Below are 18,353 nucleotides of genomic sequence, written 5' to 3' on the forward strand. Positions count from 1 at the left end.
CGACTATGAGGAGACTTTCTTGCCTGTTGCCATGCTTAAATCAATTAAGATTTTATTAGCAATAGCTGCATACTATGATTATGAGATTTGGCAGATGGATGTCAAAACAGCTTTTCTCAATGGATACATTGAAGAAAACATTTTCATGGAACAACCTAGGGGATTTGAATCCCAAGATGGTTCCAAGGTATGCAAGCTAAAGCGATCCATTTATGGGTTGAAACAAGCTTCGAGGAGTTGGAACATCCGTTTTGATGAAGCCATTAAATCCTTTGGTTTTATCAAAAATGAGGATGAGCCATGTGTATATAAGAAGGTTAGTGATAGTGCTATCACTTTTCTTGTCTTATATGTGGATGACATACTGTTAATGGGTAATGACACAGGTATGTTGACGACTATAAAGGTATGGTTGTCAAAAACATTCTCCATGAAAAACTTAGGGGAGGCAACCTATATTCTTGGGATTCGCATCTATAGAGATAGAGCGAAAAGAATAATTGGTTTATCCCAAAGTTTATACTTTGAAAAGATGTTAAAGAGGTTTAACATGCTTGATTCCAAGAGAGGATTGTTACCAGTGAGACATGGTATTCACCTTTCTAAAGAGATGTCTCCAAAGACACCTGAAGAAAGACATAAGATGGCCAGGATTCCATATGCTTTGGCTATTGGAAGTTTAATGTATGCAATGTTGTGTACTAGGCCGGATATCGCGTATGCTGTTAGTTTGACTATCAGGTATCAATCCAATCTAGGTTTGGAACACTGGATAGCTGTCAAGAATATCCTTAAGTACTTGAGAAGAACTAAGGATTTATTCTTGATTTATGGAGGTGGAGACTTGCAATTGGATGGTTATACTGATTCTGATTTCCAATCAGATATCGATGATAGAAAGTCTACCTCTGGATATGTGTTCATTTGTAATGGAGGTGCAGTCAGTTGGAAGAGTTCCAAGCGAGCACGATTGCAGATTCCACTACAAAGGTCGAGTATATTCTTTGCATCGAGATCGCAAAGGAAGTCGCTTGGATAAAGAAGTTCGTGACAGAACTTACAGTAGTTCCTTCCATTAAGTCAGCAGTTCCACTACATAGTGACAACAATGGAGCAGTCGTACAGACTAAGGAACCAAGGTCTCACCAGAAATCCAAACACATAGAAAGGCGCTACCACATTATCAGAGAAATAGTTGGGCGAGGCAATGTAGCCATGCATAAAATAGCATCAGCTGAAAATCCAACTGATCCATTCACTAAGCCTATGTCACATACTCAGTTAGACCGACATCTTGAGAAGATAGGTCTAAGGTATTGTAATGAATGGCTCTAGTGCTAGTGGGAGATTGTTAGTAGTATGCCCTAGAGCATATCATTTAGTATGTATCTTGTACATAATTTTATTAATAAAAGGCATTTCCACTTTTCCGTTTACATAATATATTTATGTGTAACAGAAAAGGTCCATTGATATTTTGCTAGAAATATGATTCTTAAGTTGTTAAGAATATGAGTGATAATATTTCTAGCACAATGTATCATAAATAGGTTCACAATCGAGGATACTTCATAATAAGGACATGACTTATCCAGAAAGATTGTATTCATGTTTGTTCCCAAGTTATTTATATGAGATATAAATAAGATGGAATGGTGAGTCTCATGCCATATAACAAACATGATAGGCACTTATAAATGATAAGTAGGCCGAACCAGTGACACTTATGACAAGCACATGGAGTTTACTCTTGTCAATGTTTTGTCATAAATCATATCAGTGCATATAATCTTTAGACCTGAGATAGCACAGTTATCTTGTATATAGGTAGTTTGAGTTTGATACTGCTTTCATACTTGTACTATGTATGGGTATATGGGCATGTGTTGGCTCCTACTAGTTATATATGGAGGTAGGTGTTGATCAAGATGGAATCTGTTCCTCTAAGTAAATAGAGATTAAATCCTATGTTCATTTAATTGTTCTTGATGTTTCAAGTTCCTGGCCAGGACAGATAGATTTATTCAGAAAAGAGTTTCTGATGAGAAAATCTTTTAATCAAGAACTGGAATTAAAAGAGAACATAATATTCATAGCAAATGGAGTTTGACATAAACCATGACTCCAGCTTGAGTTGAGATTTTATAACAGAGAGATTCTAGTACATGGTAACATATGATTATAGGTTCATTTAAGGTAAACCTTATTACTAATTGGGTGGCCACAGATGCTATGCTAGGTGTTAACCATGGTCTATGAGGTTCATAATGTCACACCCTACCCCTCTGTAAGGCATAACATGATCCCGTAGTATACCTAATGAATCACCAACTCCATCTACTGATAAACCATTAAATACACTACAAGGGATTTTAAAAACTTTTCTTACTTCTTTTACAGTGGTGAGCACTATTTACAGGTGTTAAAAACCTTTTTGATCTGAAGTGATAGAACTAACATATTTGAATTATTTGGAATTTCTGTAAAAATTTTTGCAGAGTGCCATCTATATTTTGGATAAAACAGTTCTTCAGAAAACCTGTAAAAAGCACTTCAATATTTTTCCAAATCTCAACTCCAACATTTTTCTCAACGCAACATGTTTCTCAACTCAAATCCACAGTGATTTTTCAAAGATTGCAATACAAGAAATATAATACAATTTTTACCAACCAAACTAACTCATAATTATTTTACAACTTCAAGGTACAATTTTTATTTACAACTGCTCAAAACTAACAACAATATGTACATACAGTGAACATACATTACATTACCAAATAAAAAATATTGGTATACTCATTATACCCGATAATCTCTCGCTGGAGGTAATAGCAGCCTAGTCTGCTGCCTTGTCTGTCTGTCTACCTGCGACAGCAATAAAAAGCTATCGCTGAGACAATGTCTCAGTGGTGCACAACATTAACCAAATACAATTTAAATCACAATTCATAAATCATATAAATAGTGGATACTTAAAACCATAGTTAATTTCAAGACAATAATTGTTAACAAGAATTTAAACTCTATTTCTCAATATCACAATAAATTTCAATAAGTCAGATCATGGTTGAATTCAAAAGACAGTATATGTCAATAAAAGTTTAAATTCATTTCACAATCTCACAATACATATCAATAAATCACACACAGCTTAATCATGTTCCAAAGTTCAATTCATCCCAAAAGCCGATGGCTAATGAGGTATTCAATTCATCCCAAAAGTCAATGACTAATGAGGAATAACATAGCTAGCTAGCAAAATTATGAGTACTCATTCTATTCGTCCTCAACAGGCACACACCTCAACACTTCAGCCAGAGAGGGAATTCAATTCATCCCACTAGACAAGCTAGCGAGGAATACAATCAATGTACATGATAGCTGTGGTTTCAAACCAATTACAGTGCTTTTCAATCAATAAGTATCCATCAAATATCATTCAAACCATTTTTCATAATTTCACAACTTAAAACAATAATATGCAAATAGTCATAATTTATTTCAATTGAAAATAATTCAAAAGAAATAATTGTTGTGCACAAACCTCTGATAACTGTCTCTCGGTCTGGACTCAGTGTTTCCTTCCCTTTTCCTGAGTCTTTGGTAACTGAGAAACACAATTTGAAGTGTTTCAGTACTAAATTAAACTGTCTCTAACGATAATGTTCGATAAATAATTCACTGAAAGCTATTATTTGTTTAATCACCTAATATACCGACCCTCGATGCGTTCTAGGTAAATTAGGTTTTAGTGTCATTAATATGTCACATTCGATAGGGTTTTAGGGTTGGTACGTTTTACCAAACTCATTTCCTTGTTTAGTGCATTTTAATGCAACTTGCTGGATTCCGGGATACTAGTTTGACCTAGCCGGACGACCTAGTTTCGTCAGTTTTCGGGTTTCGGTCAAAACTACAAACTTGTAAATCTATGTCTTACGGAACGTGGGGCAAAATTTTAGGTCATTCTGAGTTAAGTAGACCAAGTTATGGCCATTATACTATTGCTGGTCAAATGGCATCAAATTAGGTCAATTTTAGGTCAATTTGGTCAACTTTGGTTCGGCCAGTTTTTGGACCCGAACTTGTGCAAGCTTTTTGACTTGCTTCTGGTCATTTGTGGGCTTTGGTGTCTTCATAAGACTTGTAGGTATGGGTCTTAACTATTCATGGTTAAAATTTCAGGTCAATTGGACCTGTTTTGAGTGAGTTATGGCCTAAACACTAACTGCTGCCCAAATGGTCAATTTTCAGGCCTCACTTGCACTTAATCCGAATTGGTCATTTTTCATGTCACCTTGCAAGCAGAATTTTGGTATGCTTTCTCAATGAAAGTTGGCACATTTTGTGCCTAGTTTCACCTCCAATTGGTCTCATACCAATTGAGGTTACACATTTAAAATTATAGGCTAAAATTCATACTGCCCTTAATTACCTTGCTTAAACATACATCAATGACACATTTACCTTACTATATGTTCACTTCCCTTACCAATTCTGTTTTGGTACATTACCAAAACCATATACCACTTCACTTTAAAGTCACTTTGGGCAGATTATAATTATCCTCAATACACCAATTAAAACTCAAATTTATAAAATCTAAGTACAATCACATATAAACCTAAACATTACTAATTCTTACATACACTTTACACAATCACTCTATATACATATCCATCAATCCTCAATGTCAATATTCTGCCAACACCTTCATAAACACATACATTTATCCAAGAGTCCCAAGGCTGCCGAAAATCTTCACCATGCCAAAGTGTCCTAGAATTCATCAATTTCCATTCCAAGTGCACAATCACCATATACATGTGGAATAATTTACTAGGATATTAAATCACCCTAATCAACATCATTTCTCATCAAATATATGTATAAATATTTCCTTAAATACATAACTCCATGGCTGTCCAAAATGAACATATCAATAACTCCTCAAACTTGAAAATTTTCTTCACAAATCCAACACCCATAACATGTACACAAAGTTTAACAAAACAATATTCAAAAAATGTAAACTTACTTATGGTTGGAGCTTGCTAAACCTTGATTAAACTTCTTGATTTTGGTATCAAGCTCTTCCTTATGATGTGTAGACAATCTTTAATGAAGAAACCTAAGAGATTGGAAGTGAAATGAGGGGGTTAGATGAGCTTGAGAGAAAACGGCAATGGTGGATTTCTAATCCTTCAATTCGGCATGGTTGAGAGCTTTTTGAGAAGATGAAGTTTCAGCTTGTTTAATGGAATTACAGCTGCCCCATTATGTTTTTATTTTATTCCTTTAGTGGCCCACTCACTCAATTAATCATATAATATGTTAAATTCCCACTTATTCCACATTAAACCCTTAATTCTTGCTATTCACTTTAGGTACCACCAAATTAATTTTTCATTTTATTTTCTAAGTGTAACATTATTTATTTTTAATGGACATTTAGGTCAAAAGACAATTCGGGATGTCAAATGACCATAATGCCCCTGTTCGGGTTACATTCCCGATTTTTCAGTAACACCGGATTTTGTCTGTTTTTTCGATTTCTCACTTTTCTTTGTACTAATTATTTAATTTTTCTTTGATCTTACTAATGATATTTATTCTTTAATAAGGGTCTATTTAAGTCCTAAAAATGTTTTCCAGGGTTCCCCGCAGTCCAGGACCAGTCAACGGTCCACGCCGTGACTTCCCGGTGCGGTCACCCATCGCTAGGGTTTTCGGCTTGCTTAACTTGGTTACATTTCTTTGCTATTATTTTTCCTTTGTTTTTCTTGTATTTTCTTTTCTTGTATTATATTATTTTATGTCTCCTCACTCATATCGAAGTGTAGTTCTAGGCATCCTAGCTGTCCGGACAACACTGATCACCGGAGCAGCAGAACGCACTACCGAACATAGGGGTGTTACATATAAAATGATTTAGAGAAATCATTTATGGTAAGAAAGAGTTCTGATGATATTAAGAGTTGATATCATGTCTCATTGCCAATTAGTGATGCATACATTTTGCATAATCATTTAGGTTTAATTTCATAGCTATTTTATTTGATTATTAGTCACTTTTAGCTAATTTCATTAGTTATTTAGTTAGTTTTCCATAATTGTCAATTTTGGATTAATTTGTAATTTTTACTTTGTTTTGTAGGAAAAATGGTGTTTTTGAAGGACTGAAGAGAATTTTGCCATTGAGGAGTGTCTTCTATAGCCAAAGATGTCAAAAACAGGTTTTCAAGCTGAAATATGCATTGACCAAACTGTGCATAACTTGCCGCATAAGCTATGCAGATCTGCATAAGGAGAAAGATAACTGTTCCAGAACCAGCCGAAATGTGCATAAGGAGACTGCATAGCTTATGCACATTCTCGCCTCCCTTATGCACCTTCACGGAATTGTGCATAACCTATGCACCAAGTCATGCAGTTTCGCATAAGTGACTCAGAACCAGCCGAAAACTGCATAAGGGACTACATAACTTATGCAGTCCACTTATGCAGTCCCGTAAAGAGTTCATTAATGAGCTGGCAGGAGATTCCCTCAAATAATTCCTCCTAGAACATACCATTTTAGGGCTCCATGTCAGAAAAAATGCTATATATAGTCTCATTTTCCCATTTTAGAAGAAAAAGGGGGGAAGGAGCAAAGAAGAAGAGGAGAAGAGAGGCAGAATTTGAGGAGTCACTTTCACCTTCCACACCATTCTCAACCAAGATTTGCAGATTTCTTTCTTCCCTTACATTTTTCTACATTTCTAGTGTTTAATTTCTTACTTCTTAGCTTAGATTAAAGCTTTATTTCCATTTAAACTCATCATATCTTGTAAGCATTATGGATAGTGAGTAGTTTACTTTTGATTCCGGAGTAAGGGTTGTAATATTTGAGATATTTTGTGGATTTTGATTGGGTAATCCATATTTTGTGGTCCTAATGAGTTTTATTCATTTCTTGTATGCTTAATGACATGCTTAGTGTAGGATCCCATTAAGTGATGTTCTTAATCCATGGTTGAAGCACCGAAAGGAGAAGATCTTGTGATAGATAATCAAGAAATTGGACTTAATTAACTTAGACCTAGAAATAGGCTAAGGATTAAGAGGATTCACAGATTAATTAAAGAACTTGATGGGTCTTAATTAATTCTAACTCCACGAAAGTAGGATTAGTTTGATTAAGGCACTCTTTGTCTCACTCGAAAGGGAATTCAAAGGATTTAAGAATTAATCTCCTTAAAACCCATAAGTTTCATAAAATTGGATAACCGATTTAAATCCCAAAATAGCTCGAATATGAAATCCCGAACTCCGGAATCGCCTTTTTACCATTGTTAATTTTCAATTGAATTTAATTGATTGCCATTTTCAATATTGCCATATTTGAACTTGCTTATTTCAATTTGATGCAATTTTAGTTTAATGCAATACATTGTTAAATAGAATATTGATTTTGCACATATAGATTTTACGCTCCATTGCTCATCAATTCACTTCTTTAATTTCATAGATACTTCGATTTAGTCAACTTTTATATCAAAAATTCAATCATTAACACGACTCCTCGTGGGATCGATATTTTTCTATACTACTTGTATGACCCGTGCACTTGCGGTAGGGACGCATCAAGTTTTTGGTGCCGTTGCCGGGGAGTTGTTTGTTTAAGATTGAATTCTTGATTATTTTAGTTAATTATAGTTTTATTTTTGTTATCTTTTCATTTTTGTGTTTGTTTGTTCTTTTTCAGGTACTTTTAATCTTTTATGAGAAGAGCTAGAAGCTCAAGTGACACAACCTTACTGTTCAATCCTGAAATTGAGAAGTTTTGTAAAGCCAACAAGAAAGAAACCAGAAAAAGGAAGGAAGCTTTGAGAGAGATTGAAATTGAAGCAGACATGGCTGATGAAAGAATTAGAATTGGTGTTGGTAATGCTGGAAATGGTCGAAACAATGAAAATGAAGCCCAAGGAGAAGAAGTTGTTAATGCAAACGTGCCTAGGGGAAGTATGATGGATCATGCTTTTCCACGTTTTGATGATTTGAGAGAGAGCATAGCAAGACCAAGGATTGATGCAAATAGTTACAAGATGGATTTTGGAGTTCTTCAAATGATTCAAAATTCTCAATTTGGAGGACATCCTTCTGAAAATCCACACACACACCTGAAGAAGTTTGCTATGATTTGCGACATGCAAAAACAGCCTGGAGTGTCTGATGATGCAGCAAGATTGAAGCTATTCCCATTCTCTTTGAAAGATAGAGCATTGGATTGGCTTGATTCTTTACCTCACAACTCCATTACAAATTGGGAGCAACTAACTGATGCATTTCTTGCACAATATTTTCCACCTGGAAAAACTCAAGAGTTGAGGAATCAAATGACAGCTTTCAGACCAAGAGTAGATGAAACTCTTTATGAGTCATGGATGAGATGGAAGGAATTAGAGAGATTATGCCCACATCATGCCATTCCAAAATGGATGATAAATCAGAATTTCTACACAAATGTCACTCCTACAATCAGAGGAATTATTGATGCTCAAACAGGAGGAGAAATTATTATAAAGCATGAAGATGAAGCTTATGAGCTATTGGAGAAAATTGCAAAGAATACTCATCTTTGGAGTAGTCCAAGAGGACCAGCTCCAACTCAGAAAAGGCAAGCTGCTGGAATGTATGATCTTGATCCATTCAACATGATTAATACAAAATTTGATGCACTTACAAATGTCCTTGCTAAGAAGATGGAAGATTTGAGTATGTTGGTTAGTTCATCATCATCAGCTGGAAGTTCACAACAAGTGGCTTATGCAGAGGAAACAACTAGCTGTGGAGTAGACTATGGAGAACAAGCAGCATATGTTGGTAATTATGGAAATAAACAAATGGGGAATTCTTATTCTCAAACTTACAATCCAAATTGGAGGAATCATCCCAACTTTTCATGGGGAAATCAGCAAAATCAAGTTCAAAATCAGAATTTTCAACCACAACAATGAGTCAAGTTCCATATCAGAAAATAGGCAACCATTGCCTAATTTTCAGTGAAAAATATGAACCCTCCACCAAAACAAAGAAGAATGAAATTCCACCATCAAGCTTTATTGCAATGAGATACTTGCTAACCAAAATAAGCATGATGAGGAGATGAGAGAGGTGAAAGCAAGGTGGAGCAGATGCAAACACACAATGAATCTTTGGAAAACCAGATTGCACAACAAGCATCCTCCTCAAGTGCTAAGTCTTTTGGAAAGCTTCCAAGTCAACCAGAAAATCCAAGAGAGCAAAGGTCAAGCTATTACTTTAAGAAGTGGAAAAGTTATAAATGATGAGAAGAGTGAAACAGTGAGAAGAGAGAAAATGAGAAAATAATCGATGAGAGTGAAAAACAAGAGAGTAAAGAAAATAGTAAAGAGAAAATTGAAGAGAAGGAAGAGAAATATATACCTCTGAACCCTACAAGCCACAGCTTCCCTTTCCACAAAGATTTCACAAAGCCAAGCTTGATAGGCAATTTGGGAAGTTCTTAGAGGTTTTGAAGAAACTTTACATAAATGTGCCTTTTGTTGATGCTCTTTCACAAATGCCCTCTTATGCAAAATTCTTGAAAGAAATTCTCTCAAACAAGAGGAAACTTGAAGATGATGAAACTGTAGCTTTGACAGAAGAATGTAGTGCTATCCTCCAAAGGAAACTTCCTCCCAAGCTCAAGGATCCAGGGAGTTTTTCAATTCCATGCCATATTGGAGAGTCTTGTTCTACAAAAGCCTTATGTGATTTAGGGGCTAGTGTTAGCCTTATGCCCCTTTCTATCTATGAGAAGCTCAACATGGGAGATCTAAAGCCAACCCACATTTCTCTTCAGTTAGCTGACAGATCAATCAAGTATCCTGAAGGGATTTTGGAGAATGTGCCTCTGAAGGTTGGGAAGTTCTACATACATGTTGACTTTGTCATACTGGACATGGATGAAGATTTTAATATTCCAATTCTCTTGGGAAGACCCTTTCTAGCTACAAATAGAGCATTGATTGATGTTAAGGGAGAAAAATTAACTCTTAGGGTTGGTGAAGAGCAATTGGTTTTCAATATTAATAACACTATGAAAAAGCATCATTCTGAAGCTGATACTTGCTTGAGAGTTGATATCATTGATGAGCTGGTTGAAGAACACTTCAGAAAGAAATATCCAGAAGATCCACTTGAAAATTGTTTGGTTCATGGAGGAGGCATAGACTATGACAACCCTCATGTAGCTGCATATGCTCAACACTTAGAAGGAAGTCCACCATTCATTTCTGCTCCAGTTTTTCAACTCACACAAAAGGAAAAAGTCGAATCTAAGCAACCATCATTCAAGGAAGAAGATGCACCTAAGGTAGAACTTAAGCAACTTCCTTCTCAGCTCAGGTATGAATTTCTTGGCACCAATAACACTTATCCAAAGAATTGTAAATGCAAATTTGAGTACATTAGAGGCTGATAAGTTGTTAAGAGTGTTGAGACAATTTAGGAAAGTCTTAGGATACACCATAGATGACATTAAGGGAATAAGCCCACACTTTTGTATGCATAGAATCATTTTGGAAGAAAATTGTAAGCCATCTATTGAACATCAGAGGAGGTTGAACCCAAATATGAAAGAAATTGTTAAAAAGGAAATTTTGAAGCTGCTTGATGCAGGGATCATTTACCCTATCTCAGATAGTACTTGGGTGAGCCCAGTACATGTTGTTCCAAAAAAGGTTGGAATGACAGTGGTCAAAAATGAAAATAATGAATTAATTCCCACTAGAACGGTGACTAGTTAGCGAATGTGCATAGATTACAGAAAATTAAATGTTGCCACTAGAAAAGATCATTTTCCACTTCCCTTCATTGATCAGATGTTGGAAAGACTAGCTAGGCATTCTTACTTTTGCTATTTAGATGGATATTCAGGTTTTTTTCAAATCCCTATCCATCCAAATGATCAAGAAAAAACCACTTTTACTTGTCCATATGGAACCTTTGCTTATAGAAGGATGCCATTTGGGTTATGTAATGCACCAGCCACTTTTCAAAGGTGCATGATGGCAATCTTCTCAGATTTCATTGAAGACATAATGGAGGTTTTTATGGACGATTTTTCTGTTTATGGATCTTCATTTGATATATGCTTGGCTAACCTTTCTAAAATTTTGCAGCGATTTGCAGATACTGACCTTGTGTTAAACTGGGAAAAGTGTCATTTCATGGTTCAGGAAGGGATAGTGCTTGGACATTTGGTGTCTAACAGAGGAATAGAGGTTGATAAAGCCAAGGTTGAAGTGATAGAGAAGATGGCTCCTCCTACCAATGTCAAAGGAATTCAAAGTTTCCTAGGACACGCCGGGTTCTACAGACGCTTTATCAAGGATTTTTCTAAAATAGCTAAACCTTTGTCTAATTTGTTAAGTAATGACACACCATTTGTATTTGACCAAGAGTGTTTGGATGCCTTTTGCAGGTTGAAGCAAGCTCTTATCACTGCACCAATCATGCAACCACCTGATTGGAACCTATCTTTTGAAATTATATGTGATGCTAGCAACTATGCAATTGGGGCTGTTCTTGGTCAAAGAAAGGACAAAAAGGCTTATGCTATTTATTATGCTAGTAGAACCCTGGATGAGGCTCAAACAAATTATGCAACAACTGAAAAGGAATTTTTAGCAATTGTCTTTGCATTGGAAAAGTTCAGACCTTACATTATTGACTCAAAGGTGGTTATATTTTCATATCATGCAGCCATCAGGTATTTGCTCCGTAAAAAGGGGGCTAAGCCTAGGCTCATTAGGTGGATTCTGATGTTACAAGAGTTTCATTTGGAGATTAGAGATAAGAAGGGAGCTGAAAATGTAGTTGCTGATAATCTTAGTAGGTTAAAATTGGATGGTGAAGAATTGGATGAAATCCCTATTGATGAGTTTTTCTTGGATGAACAACTTTTCTCTCTTGTTGCTAAACTACCTTGGTATGCAGACTTTGTGAATTATCTATCTTGTGGAGTTTTACCTCTAGGTATGACATGGCAACAAAAGAAAAAGTTTTTTCATGAAGTAAAATTTTATAGATGGGATGACCCTTTACTCTTTAGGAGATGTTGTGATGGTCTAATTAGAAGATGTATTCCTGAAGAGGAGGTACAGAGTATTTTGCATCATTGCCATGCTTCTGATTATGGAGGTCATTTTGGCATCTCTAAGACAGCTAGTAAAATTTTGCAAGCTGGTTTCTTTTGGCCAAATCTTTTTAAGGATGTGAGGAAATTTGTGTCGAATTGTGATAAATGTCAAAAGAGTGGAAATTTGTCAAAAAGAGATCAAATGCCCCTAAATAATATTCTTGAAGTGGAATTATTTGATGTTTGGGGAATAGATTTTATGGGGCCATTCCCTCCTTCATATGGTAATAGATACATCTTAGTTGGGGTTGACTATATGTCAAAGTGGGTGGAAGCTATTGCAACTCCAACTAATGATGCTAGAGTGGTAGTGAAATTTTTGAAGAAATTTGTCTTGAGCAGATTTGGAGCTCCTAGGGCTATAATTAGTGATGGGGGTTCCCATTTTTGCAATAAGCAATTTGAGAGCTTAATGAGGAAGTATGGTGTAGTGCACAAGATAGCTACCCCATACCATCCTCAAACTTCAGGACAAGTGGAAATTTCTAACAGAGAGCTCAAGCATATTTTGGAAAAAACAGTGAACAGTTCTCGGAAAGATTGGTCTATCAAACTAGATAATGCTTTATGGGCATATAGGACTGCCTACAAAACTCCTATAGGAACTACTCCCTTTAGGTTGGTGTATGGTAAGTCTTGTCATTTACCTGTGGAGCTAGAACATAGAGCATATTGGGCCATTCAAACCTTGAATTTTGATCTTAAGCAAGCTGGTGAAAAAAGGTTGTTACAACTTAATGAGCTTGAGGAATTGAGGATGGATGCTTATGAAAGTGCCCGTATTTACAAAGAAAGAACTAAAGCTTGGCATGATAAGCATCTGAGAAAAAAAGAATTCAAAGAAGGTGATTTAGTTTTGTTGTTCAACTCAAGATTGAAATTGTTCCCTGGAAAACTCAAGTCAAGGTGGACTGGTCCATATAGAGTTTCTAAGGTTTTCCCTTATGGAGCAATTGAAATTTGGAGTGAAAAATCTGGGAATTTTAAGGTCAATGGGCATAGATTGAAACATTACATAACTGGAGACCCAATAATAGGAGCAAGTTGTTACAAGCTCTCCAATCCCTCACCTCTTTTCAGTGAAATTCATGAAAAGTCCAGCTAAGGACTATAAAATAGCCCTCTTGGGAGGCATCCCAAGTCCTTTTATTTTGCTTTTGCTAATTTACTTTCATTTTCATTGATTTTGTTTTATCTTAAATCTCCCCAAATGCAATTTTTGACATTGTTAAATCTTGTCCCTTGTAGATGTAATTCAATGACAAAAGGCTGGTGAACTGTTGGGAAAGTAATTCTTAACTTGAAAAATTTTGTCCTTCAAAAGAACTGATAAGTTTTTGCTGCATAATCTGTGCAGGAGCTGCAATCTAGTTCATGCAGAGGAAAAATGAAATCTGCAGCAAAAAGGGTGTCTGCAGCAAATGGCTTGTATTTTTGGTGAGGTTGGATGTATATCAATGGAGGAAGGTTGGTGAACTGCTGAAGTTGCTATCTGGTTCATGCAGAGCAAAAAAAAAAAAAAATGCAGCAAAAAGGATGTCTGCAGCAAATGACTTGTGTTTTGGTGAGGTTGGGTGTGTAACTTTTTAATACTTGTGCTTATAATGTTAATATGGTGGTAAGTGAGTCATTTTTGCAGTTTTGAGCTTCTTTGGGTTATAGGATACAAGGTAGAAATGTTGCATTTTCTTGGCAAAACTTGGAAAGTTCATTTCTCATTTGTGGTTAGATGCAACTTCATGCAAATTTTATGGAGTTTTATGTGCTAAATGTTGATTTGCAGAATTTGTCTTAAAATGGCATAGTTCTCAAAGGTCTTTTATGTAGGATCCATTTTTACATGCTTGTGTGATGCCCTTTTGATATACTTTGTATATATTGATGTGTTTTTGGTGAAAATTCTCATGGTTTATGCTTCATGGAATTATATTTCCTCATTCTAGGGTATTTTTCACACTTGCAATCCATGTTCTATTGCATTCTTGATCTTGTTAAATTGTGCATAAGCAACTGCATAGCTTATGCAATCCTGCATAACCACAATTCTTGCCATTTTCCACCTTTATTGCAAGTGCATAAGGAGAGTGCATAACTTATGCAACTCTGCATAACCTCATTTTGTCAAATCTCATATCTGTCAAAACTTGCATAAGGTGAGTGCATGACTTATGTACATTTGCACAACTTCAAATTCTGCATTTTCTTTCTCTGCTGAAGTCTGCATAAGCAGAGTGCATAACCTATGCACTTCTGCATAACCAAAAACTCTGAATTTCCAATTCTGCCGAGGGGTGCATAAGCAGAGTGCATAACCTATGCACTTCTGCATGACCAGAAACCCAGAAAAATCAAACTTGCCGAGGGGTGCATAAGCAGAGTGCATAACCTATGCACTTCTGCATGACCAGAAACCCAGAAAAATCAAACTTGCCGAGGGGTGCATAAGGAAGGTGCATAAGTTATGCACTTCCGCATAACCAAGAACTCCAAAAATTCAAACTTGCCGAGAGGTGCATAAGCAGAGTGCATAACCTATGCACTTCTGCATGACCAGACACCCAGAAAAACCAAAGTTGTCGAGACCTGCATAAGCAGAGTGCATAACTTATGCACTTCTGCATGACCTCATTCTCTGAAACTCAAAACCCACCGAAGAGTGCATAAGCAGAGTGCATGACTTATGCACATCTGCATGACCACCAACCCAAAATTCCAAAAATTGCCGAACAGTGCATGAGCAGAGTGCATAACCTATGCACTTCGCATGACCCGATTTTCGAAAAACCACTCGCCGAGAGATGCATAAGGGGAGTGCATAACTTATGCACTCCCGCATGACTTCGCTCCTCAAAATTTCAAGGGTCACCGAAACTTGCATAAGGAAGGTGCATGACTTATGCACAACTGCATGACCACCAACCCAAGATTTCAATACCTGCCGAAACATGCATAAGGACAGTGCATGACTTATGCACTTGTGCATAAGCCATTTCTCTGAAGTTTAAATCATTCTGAAACATGTATAAAAGAGTGCACAGGTTATGCATAAATCATTTTCCCCTTATGCAGTCTCTTACAAACCCGATTCAAATTCATTTTCGGCAAATAAAAACCCCCACCTCCACTTCCCGCCTCTTCACCCCACGACCGTCCTTCAACCTCCATTCCTTCCGGCATTCTCACCGTCTCTATGCCGTCTTCTCCACTAGCACTTTCATCACGTAAATCCTAAATTTCCCCCTACATTTTCATTTCCCCCTTATCTCTTCCATCTTCTCCATCGGCAATGGAGTCCCCTCCCCATTCCCGTCCACCTTCTCCTCTCGAAGTCTCTCCATTGTCATCGATCCCCCCTAATCCCAATTCTCCTCCACAAGCGACACCCCCACCACCTCCCCCAACCACATACAAACGCAAAATCTGGTCAAAATCTGTGCGACCCATGTCCTCTACCCCTCCTCTGTCCAAACGCAAAGACCCACCCACCCCATTGTCGGAACCGCCTCCCAAAAAGCCAAAAGCTCCAGCCTCTACACCCTCTTCCAGCAAAAAGACAATTTCGGCAACCTCATTTGTATCAAAGCTACCCTGGCCTCTCCTTGATACGATTCAAAAAGCAGCTTTTAAGCGCCTTAAGGATAGGAAGGTACAACCCACTAGGTATATATCTGCTGATGCTTTACAATCTCTTGGTTTATTTGACAATGTAGTTGCATATCTTGATGGTATGGGTTGGACAGAATTTGTGCATAAGCAAGAGATAGTTTATCCAATTCTAGTTTTGGAGTTTATTTCTTCATTCTCTGCTACCCTCAACTTGCATGATGTAGACCATAAACCAATTATGAAATTTAGATGCTTGGGGCAAAATAGAGAACTGTCATTGGACCAATTTCATGGCATTTTTGGTTTTGCTATTGATGGGTTGTTTAGAGTACCACATACTGGAGTAGAGGTAGCCAACAAGGGCATTTGGAATGTTGCCCAATTTTGGAGAATCATAACAAACCAACCTCAAACTTTCTCTGCTGGAAGATAAAAAACATCCCAAATACTTGACCCTGCACTTAGGTTTATTCATAGGCTGATGGCTAGCACCATATTGGGCAGAGGGACTAGTTCTGGTGCTGTGGGAAAATCTGAACTATTTATGTTATGGTGTGCATTTCACAAAGTTAAGGTATCTCCTGGTTATTTCTTTTGTGAACATGTGCTGCATATTGCCACCAAATCCATAGGTGACATTGTTTTGGGTGGGCTCATCACTGTCATAGCCAAGCATTTTGGTTTTAATCCTGCAGAGCACTCAATACCAGCACTTGAGGACACTTCATATTTTGATACTGCACACTTAACCAAAACAGGGTTCAATTTGTCATGTTTTGATACTGTCCACCCTGTAGCAGAAACTGAGCCTATTGCACAACCAGAAACCCAACCTTTCACATCACCCCACAAAGACCCTACTACACCTACCCCACCCTCACCGCTCAGACATTCCAAATACCTGCTCAATTTCATACCTCCTACTGAACCTTCCTCATCCACAAGACTGCATTCAACACTAAAGCCTTATTCACCTATCTTGAAAGGCTTAGTGATGATATATTCTTTGTGGATAGGAAGCTTGACACTGGTCTTGATACACTCAAGGATCGTCATGATCAACTATTTGACCTTGTCATGGAAACCATGGACAAACAGAAAGAACTGAAGGAGATGGTGAAGCAACTCATGATCTTTTTGGGCATGCCACCCCCAACTCCATCACCTCCTCCAGCACCATCCTTTCGACAAATTAAGCAGCACCACCCTTAGCAACATCCTTGGACAAGGGCAAGACAATAGAACTAGATTAGTGTTTGTTTTACTTTTGTTCCAACTTGTAGGACTTTTCCTTTGTAAATATGTTCAAACATTTATAGTTTGTTTTGGATTATGTTTGCTAGTTCTGAATTAGTTTGTTTTAAATTATGTTTTTCTTGAAGTTTTATTGGATAGCTATTACATTAGTCTTCTTTGATTTTTATTGCACTTATTGCCCTTTTGTACATATTTGCCCATACTCTGTATATATTTCAATACTTTTACTGCTGGTTGTACATTTCCCCTTGCCAATTCCCATGCAGCAGCTTTTGTATACACTGCACAGCTATGAATTTCCTCATGCAGAACTTTTTATGTAGCTCAGTGCAACTCTTTTCTCATTCGCAGAATCGCATGTTGTATTCCCCTTATGCAACTGTCCTGCATAGCCTATGCAACATATATTGCCTCTTATGCAGCACCGCATGGCTTATGCACCTTACCTATGCACATGTTCTGGACAGCTCTTAACTCTGCACAACCTGTGCAGCTTCTTATGCATCCCTTTATCTTGAATTCTCATACCAGGTAACTCTTTCTTTTTGCTCTTAATTTTTACAATTCCTGGTCAATATTATTTGCTTTGAGTTTTGGTTATCTGCTGCTTGAGACATTGAGGACAATGTCAAATTTTGAGTTTGGGGGTGCACATTTTGATTTTTAGCTTCATTTTTCACATTTTGAGTATAGGAACATATCACCCCATTTCATTTACATATATTGTAAATATTTTACATATATTTCCACACATACATATACATAACACATTTACACACACATTATACATCACTTAGAAATTGTACACATTGCATACAAATAGACTCCCTCCATTTAGTTAATGCATTACTCATTTTAGGAATCATGCATCATGCATTAAAATCTTTTGCCAAATCCCTTGAGTATTGAAAATGTGCCTATGAGAGTGATTTGACTTACCTTTAGTTGGGTTTGTGGATTGAAAGTTTCCTAAGAGGTGCAAAGTTTTGAAGTGTTATCCCTTGCCTATATCTTCTTAGCCAAAAAGCCACCCAACTAGTCATTTGGAGATGGAAGTGTTTAGAGGGAGTTATTGGATATAAGGTAGTCAAATGATGTCTCACCAATCCTAGAACAAATTTTCTAAACCTTTCAAGGTGAAATACCAGCTTATACTTGAAAAGAGAAATGATTAGGCATTCTTTGATTTAAACCCTCTCATTTTAAACCTTTGGCCTTTTTCCTAATTAAAATTAACCCTTGCAAACCCCTTTGAACCTTTTTATTCCTAATTTTTCTTGAA

At 36.8% G+C, this 18,353-nt stretch overlaps 1 non-coding gene across 1 annotated transcript; it reads right to left on the reverse strand.

Annotated features, from left to right (window-relative positions):
* Positions 1–8,365: 8,365 nt before the first annotated feature.
* Positions 8,366–8,473, reverse strand: LOC131170009 (small nucleolar RNA R71). Its single transcript, XR_009140953.1, has one exon. It is a non-coding gene; the product is annotated as a small nucleolar RNA R71 (small nucleolar RNA).
* Between the last annotated feature and the right edge of the window lie 9,880 nt (positions 8,474–18,353).

The sequence above is a fragment of the Hevea brasiliensis genome, chromosome 10 (genome assembly GCF_030052815.1).
Source record: "Hevea brasiliensis isolate MT/VB/25A 57/8 chromosome 10, ASM3005281v1, whole genome shotgun sequence".
NCBI lineage: Eukaryota > Viridiplantae > Streptophyta > Magnoliopsida > Malpighiales > Euphorbiaceae > Hevea > Hevea brasiliensis.